The sequence below is a fragment of the Solanum dulcamara genome, chromosome 1 (genome assembly GCF_947179165.1).
Source record: "Solanum dulcamara chromosome 1, daSolDulc1.2, whole genome shotgun sequence".
In the NCBI taxonomy this organism is placed as follows: domain Eukaryota; kingdom Viridiplantae; phylum Streptophyta; class Magnoliopsida; order Solanales; family Solanaceae; genus Solanum; species Solanum dulcamara.
The window spans coordinates 40,036,501-40,044,687 of NC_077237.1; the positions used below are offsets into that span (position 1 = coordinate 40,036,501).

The 8,187-nt window shown below is 35.3% G+C and overlaps 1 pseudogene; it reads left to right on the top strand.

The window, feature by feature from the left end:
- The first annotated feature begins 4,202 nt into the window (after positions 1-4,202).
- LOC129891193 (uncharacterized) lies at positions 4,203-6,341 on the top strand (annotated as a pseudogene).
- The last annotated feature ends 1,846 nt before the right edge of the window (positions 6,342-8,187 follow it).

Here is an 8,187-nt window from a genome sequence, read left to right on the forward strand (position 1 = left end):
ATTAGTTAATAGATCTTAATTTGAGGGAGAATCATTGGATTGAGATCTTGAAGGACTACATCCTATTTATTCTCTACCATATGGCAAGGCAAATATAATAGCGGATGCCTTGAACTGGAAGGTAGTGAGTATGGGTAGTCTTGCCTTCTTTTCTACTATAAAGCGACCTTTAGCTTTGGACATCCAGTCCTTAACTAACAGGATGACTCAGCTTGATATTTCTGATTCCCAGCATGTTCTAGCTTGTGTGGGAGCTTAGTTGTCCCTATTGGACTAGATTTATAGTCGTTAGTTTGAGGATGAGGATTTGACTGCTCTTCGAGATCAGGTTTTGAGAGGTGACACCAGCCAAGCTACTTTAGAACCATATGGGGTATTGACGTTTGGTGGTCGTCTCTGTGTTTTGAAAGTTGGGGGTTTGATCCAGTTGATCATTAGAAAGCCCATAATTCTAGATATTCTATCCATATAGGCCCCACAAAGATGTATCATGACTTGAGGTAGTATTACTAATAGCGAGTCATAAGGAGAGATATTTTAGGCTATGTGTCTCGTTGTTTGAGTTGTCAGTAGGTGAAAGCAAAGTATTTGAGACCTAGTGGTGAGCTTCAGAGATTACCTATTCTTGAGTGGAAGTGGGAGCATATTATCATGGAATTTATTATGGGGTTGCCTCACACTTCCATAGGTATTGATAGTATTTGGGTCATCATTGATCCATTGACCAAGTTAGCACAGTTCCTCCCTATTCATACTTCCTATCGTGCTGAGAGATTGGCCCGTATCTACATTCAGAAGGTGTTTTGTCTTCATGGTGTGCCTGTTTTTGTCATTTCAAACCAGGGTTCAGAGTTCAAATCTAAATTTTAGAGGACTTTTTAGGACGAGTTGGGTACCCATGTCGATCTTAGCATAGCTTTTCACTCGCAGACTAATAGCTAGTTAGAATGCACTATTTAGGTTTTTAGGGATATGTTATAGGCCTATATTATGGATTTTGGAGATCAGTAGTACTAGTTTTTTCCTTTGGCAACATTTGCATACGATAATAGCTACCACTCGAGTATTCAGATGGACCCATTTAAGGACTTATATGGTAGACGTTGTTTCTCTCTGGTTGGTTCATTTAATTCTATGAAGCCCAGGCCATGCGATACGTACTTGATGCAGGAGCGCTTAGATCATGTGAGGGTGATTCAAAATAGGCTCAGGACAGCTCAAAGTAGACATAAGAGTTATGTGGATCATAGGCGTCGGCCGTTGAGATTTGTCATTGGTAACAAAGTATATCTTCATGTTATGCCCATGAAGGGCGTGATGAGATTTGGGTGGCGGTACAAGATTAGACCAAGGTATATTGGCCCTTTTGAGATTTTAAGGGCATTTAGAGAGGTTGCATATGATTTATCTTTTCCCTTCCCAGTTATCCACCCATTTTTCCATGTTAGGATGTTGTTCTGGTATGTTCCAGATGAGTCTCATGTGCTCCAGTACGATGAGGTTGAGTTGGATGATCGCTTGAGTTTTATTGAGGAGCCAGTTGCTTTTTTGGACAAAGATGTCAAACAACTGTGATCCAGAGCCATTTCTGTGGTTAAGGTCTGCTGGAGACATCTTTTGGTCGAGGAGGATACCTGGGAGACCGAGCAGGAGATGCAGGAGCACTTTCTCGGCTTACTTGATCCTCCAAGTAGTTCTTGACTCTTACTTTCGCGGATGAAAGTTCTTTTAGTACTGGATGTTGTAATGACCCTCCAAGTCATTTTTGTATTAATGCATTCATTTCATTATTTAGAGCATTCCTATAGCGACCCCAAGTCATTTATGACTTGGTGTCACTAATTGCTCGGCCGTCTGATTGTTCATTTGGGTTTTAGGCTCCTTAGACTGAGCATTTTTAAGCATTTGTATGTTGATTTGTATGAGATTTAGGGGAAATTTGTGGTCGGGCATGCTAAATTCCTAGAAACCATGACTTAGGCTCTTTTTCGGGTAATTTAAGTTATTGAGGCATATCTCATGTTGTTGTTGATCATACATACTTTATGGTGTATATTGTGTGATTGTTTCATATCATTGTAAGTATGTTTGGCCTTAGTCTAGGCTTAGACTAGTGATTTTCATAGACTTGCGTAGGCCTTAAAAATTCTTTGACATTTCTTTGAATGGCTTAGCTCTCTGTAGACTGATATAGCAAACTCGAGTAAGATAATCTAGCCTTAGCTAGGCAGTAACACCACTCTTCAGACCCCTTATCCATAATTCCCTGATTTTATCGGTCCCGTATCACTTGATTCTTGGTTTTGGAATTTTACTCATCGATTCGATTGGATGTGGTTTGGGTTAGAGTGATTTATTTATGGCACTCGAGTTGGGGGTACTCCCCGTGATGCTCGGTTAGACATTGATCCTAATTCTAACCGATTTGCCTCTATTTGTGGTTCAAGTCCCTAATTCACTCCATCGGGCGTAGTTTAAGTTCTTGCCTTGGTATTCTAGCCTTGGTTCAAGTCTCTGGATTTACTTAGTCGTGATTCAAGTCCACCACCATTTACAGCCTTAGTTCAAGTCTATAGCTACTATCAACTCGGTTCAAGTTCTTGGTCATATTTACATGTGGTTGAAGTTCTTGGTTATACCAAGTCTTGGTTCAAGTCCTGGATCCTTTTGTACCCATTCGGTTCAAGTCATTAACTCTTTCCAGCTTTGGGTTAAAAGCTTCAGGCTCATGGAATGGTTAAGTTTATTTCCGCAAAAAGTTGTGGCATTTTTGGTACTTCGTGGAATTCTTTGATTTCACTTCAACTATTTTTGTTCCTGTCGGGCTTATGGGAGTCCATTCGAGTATTTTCTTTTAAACTTGTGCACGAGTGTACCTATCGGGTTTATAGGATCCCGGTGTATCTAGTTAGCTACTCTGTTTCTCTTTGTGTGTGAGTACGCTCGTGTACATACCTATTAGATTTTCTGGTTCTAGTCTCTGGTAGTGTTTAGATTCTCGAATATCATATTACTTTTGCCTTTCTTTCTCAGTTGGCCTATGATTCCTATTGGATACCTGTTGTTTTGGTACTCATACTACACTCTGCATCTGTTTTTATGATATAGATTTGAGCACCAGCTATCAGCACTAATCTTGAGCCAGCTGCGGTCTTGTTTGGAGACGAGCGTGAGCACACAGCATCGTAGATTTACCCGTCTTCTTCTGTATATATATTGACTTGTCTTTTGATTTTTGAGACAGTCTTGTTTATGTGGTCCACTTTTGGGACTTGTACTCATTTTGATAGTAGCTCTGTACATGTGACTTCCAGGTTCTAGGAAGGATCTTTTATTTATATGTAGTTCTGATTTGCTTCCGCTCTCTCATTTATTATTCTTGTTATTATATTACTATTTTTAGTTAAATGTTGGTCTTCTACCATTACATGTCATTACTCGTAGTTTCAGGATATGAGTTGGCTTGCCTACTAGAGGGTTGTAATAGGCACCATCATGACTCGAAGAATTGGAATGTGACAGTATATCCCCTTTATGTACTTAGATGCTCTTGCACTGGTGAAACTAGGTCCGGGGTTGGTTCTTGTCTATAGTTTTGTCTTTTTTTTTTACTTTTGTTTATTTCTGTATATTTTGTATCTTTATATACATATGTATGCTATGGGCACCTATTCTTTCTTATTATTTCTTCGGCATAGTTATATGCTAGTTTTAACTTATCTCTTATTGTTGGATTTTGGCTCACCTATTGGGGGTTTATAGACACCATCATGATTCAATTTTGAGTTGTGATAGTTGTCTAAAAATATACGAGGTGTTACAAATTTATAGTAGTGCGGATTATAGAGAGGGTCCTTTTATGTATATGATTTCTCGGGTAGTCAAACGGTCATTTCAATTTTACATATTTCTGTCGAATCCTTCTATTATTAAGTACAGCTGGAACAATTTATAACTATAAATATTTTAAATTTATAATGGAAATTCTATCGAAATAAAAAGAGTGTTGCACTCCCAGTAAATGGAAATAAATGTAGTCATCCAAGTATGCATAGAAAAGGAGTGGACGAGAGATACTAATTATTGTTCTAAAATTCACGTTACCACTTGATCACAACAGAATATTTCTAGAAATTTAACACTAATATTCCTTTCTTTCTGTTGTTTTCTTTTGTTCAAAAAAACATGTCAAAAACATCAGAATGGAGATAATTCAATCATCAAGAACAATAATAATGAATAGAAAAAGAAGAAGAAAATATAACAAAAACTTTAAAAAGAGTGTTGAGAATTCCTCTATCAAATCTCTTCCAAATGAGTTGCTCACTGAAGTTGTTGCCAGGGTTACTGCCTCTTCTTTTTCGGATTATATCAATGTCAAGTTCAGTTTCATATTATTATTATTCCTACATGTAACTATATTATAGTTTATTAATTTGTTTTATCAATTATTATTATTTTTAACGTAAAAAACATAGTTTTTATTAGTTGTAAAATCTTCAATGGAATTTCGGATGATTGATATGTTTATCGGCACATTTCATTAGAGATATTCCCAATAGGTGGATCTTCATGGAAGAGAGAAAATGAAGAGAAAGTAAATAAACTTTCTTTGTTCATGAGGACATGTAGGGAGAGCGGGAATGCAGAAGCCTTGTATCGTAAAGGTGTGGTAAGTATTCTCTTTCATATTATTTCTTCCACTTTATGAGTCAATCTTTTAATTTTATTTTATTTAAAAAGTATATCTTACCTTCTTACAAATATAATTTAACTTTGTATTTTCCTTTTTCTCTTTTATGATATAATTATTATACAAATGTCTATTACTTGTTTTAAAACACAATTTTTTTTGACAAAATCTTGCTTTCTTAAATTTTGTTACATGCCAAACACCGGCACATAAATCATGAAAAAAGTAACTCACTCAAGTTCTTTTACTTTCATACGGACAATATTATGGTGTGTGAATGGTTGTATTTTTACGCTGAATTTCGTGTGGCACATATGGTACGTTTCATAGGTTAAAAGAAGACTGAGCTAGAAGTATAAAATTGGTGCATGACTTGTAAATTGTAATTATGTTGTAGATGTTGGTTACAATACATGCAAAGTTATTAAAATTAGAAGAAAAGTCATTAATTCGTTGTTTTTTTATATCCAGAGTAATTAGAATTTAATATGCAAAACATTCATCCACTCCAGTTAAGTTCCTACATCATCTAATCGAGAAGAAAATTATAAAAAAAAGACACAAGTGTCAAAAACACAATTAAACTATCCCTCTTTTTTGAGTTTCATACCTAAACTATTGGAGTGTGGGTTTCATACCTAAACTATCACATCTCAGTTTTAGAAACACATCACTGAGGTGATAGTTTAGGTATGAAACTCACACTCTCAATAATTTAGGTATAAAACTCAAAAAAGAGGGATAGTTTAGGTGTATTTTTGACACTTATCTTAAAAAAAAGTAATACTCTCAGTGTTTTAATTTGTTTATCTGATTTTTATTTTACATCGAGTTGAAGAAAGTAAAGAATAGTTTTGAATTTTGTCATCTTAAATTAAAATTATCAAAGTAAAGAATAGTTTTGAATTTTGTCGTCTTAAATTAAAAATATCAAGAATGTACAAAAATGTTCTTTAATTTTGTGGTTGTAAACATGTCATGTGGTCTACTATAATTAAAGAGTCTCCAAAAAATGAGATAAGATACACAAATTAAAATGGAGGAAGTATATCCACCTGCCAGAAGAAGTTTCATACTCGTTGTACCTTACAATCATGTTATAAGGGCTTTTTGATTATATAATCCATATCTTATATTTTTCTGTAAACATCATTAACGATCTAAACATATTCCTCTTTTGGAGGTATATATAATTAGAACTTTTTTGTCGCTTGAGGTTGATATCTTTAGGAATGAAAAGCCAGAATGTGCAATGAAATTGCTTTTGAAAGCTGCAGAGACAGGACACATTGGAGCAGAATACATAATAATCCTAATACATGTGTTGATAGGACAAGAAGAGTTAAAGCACAAGGGTATAGTTGCGATTGGCAGAATAAAAGCAAATAAGACAAAGCAAAGAGCATTAAAAGAGTGAAGAAAAACCTTGTTTGACATATTGACTAGTATTTGGATACTTAATCCTATGGTCTTTTTAGGACGACAAAGCTCAACTTGTTGCTCCCTTCATCATAAGCGCTCTTACAAGAATAAGTGGAGCCAATGGCCTTCTTTTGATACTGACGATGATGAGGATGCTGATTTTTGTTGTTATGCTTGTAGTTGTGATGAAGAAGTTGTGTACCTTGTCAACATTCTGCCAATTTGATAGTCATATTGTTTTTATAAATAAATTTTCTTGTTATTTACCAGTTGTATGTCTCACTGAAATATATCTCAAATTAAAGTTGATTCTTTTACATTATAAGATGGAGCTATAATTGACTCATTGGCACCAAGAAAAGAGGTTATCTCCTTATAATTGGTAAGAAAAAAATATATGTGATTCTGGTGAAAATGTTAAAAGAAAATATTGGAGAACAAAATTTAGATTGGTAAGAAAAATACATTAAATTAAATGAGATATAAAAATAATTTAAACATAAATCAAGATTATTTGGTAGAGTTAAGAGTTATGTGTTGGTGTGAATAAGAAAGGGAGGAAAATTTAAAATTTCAAGATACGCTTTTATTGGTAAGAACTTTCACTCTCATTGTTGGTGGAAAGGAAGGTTAGTGTGTTAATATTAAGAAACAATTTTCCTATATAATAAAGAGTTGAGTATAAAGTACCTTTGGCACTGCCATTGTTGCTTGACTTCGGATATTGTAATGACCCTCCTGGCCATTTACTTGCTTTTGGTTGCATTTTACTATTTTTTCCCTTTCTTTTAGTTTCTGTGCAGTGTTTGTGGTGTGTTGGAATAGGTGGCACACTTTCCGAGGTGATCTGGAGATATTTGAATGAGTCTTTCTCATTTTTGAAGCTTTTAAGTTTAAATAGTTAATATTGGTAAACATCTAGAGAATCTAATATTATATGAGAATTTTGTCAGTTCCACCAGCTCTAGAAGGTTCATTATAGGCTAGTGGCATACTTGGTTTTGGTCCCTAGTCCTTCAGCATGAGTTTGAGTTGTTAGGCAAGATATTTGTTAAATTTTGGCAAAGGTTTGACTTTGGTCAACATTCTTGGCAACCTACTTGAATGAGAATTTCGTCAAAACGGTTAGCTCATGAATGCTGAGTTTAGTCTAAAATGAACTTTGGTTCGATCCTAAGGTGATCAAAATAATTTTGTTCTATCTGGCATTATGCTTGTTTGGTTGCCTTTGTAAGTGTTGACTTGGATCAACATTCTATGGAGACGACCTTTGTTGGTTGATTTGTTAATTTCATTGAGTCTAAAATATCATTTTTATGGAATAGAATAGTTCTTTTGTGTTCACAGGGTTCTGAATGAATCCCGAGACCTGCCAGGGCATTTTCTCAACATACAGTTGAGTTGGTGCTAGTGCACCAACATTTTTACATCATGATCATGAGTTGTGCCCCCGTCATCATGAAGACCAAGTTTCTTGGTCAACTCAAGCACGGCCATTGACCATCGCGATAGCGATGGGTGGTCAGTGGACCCAGTCAACTTTAATGAATCATGATCATGACTCTATGGGTCTAGAGATCGCAATGAGACCCCGAGTTTAGTTAAATGGGTTCTTCACTATTTTAGCATATATTTATTCTAAAGAGACCTACTCTTGAGGTGATTTGGAGCTTGATTCTTGGGGGAAATCAGTGGAGAATTGTGGTAAATTGTTGGTTGCTTGTGTGGGAGCATAGTGTGGGTTGTTAATCTTCCATTTAACTTGTAAGTTCCGTTCAATTCTACTCTTAATTTCCATTTTTGTTAATTCTTGAGCTTAACTGAGGTGGGACTTATTTGAGCTCGTTAGTGCTTGTATTTTGCTCATTTTTGGGGCACAAGTTCCTTGATCTTGTCGGGACCTTATAACAAAGTCAATTTTGTGTTTCCATGCATGGGTTCCACAATCTTATTTTTACCCAATTTTTGGGTTCGAGTTGTCTTATTGCAATATGGGTATCATTTTACTTCTTTTGATGTTCTTATGGTAATTTGATAAGGTGACATCGTACGGAAGCTGCTCAGAAGGAAAA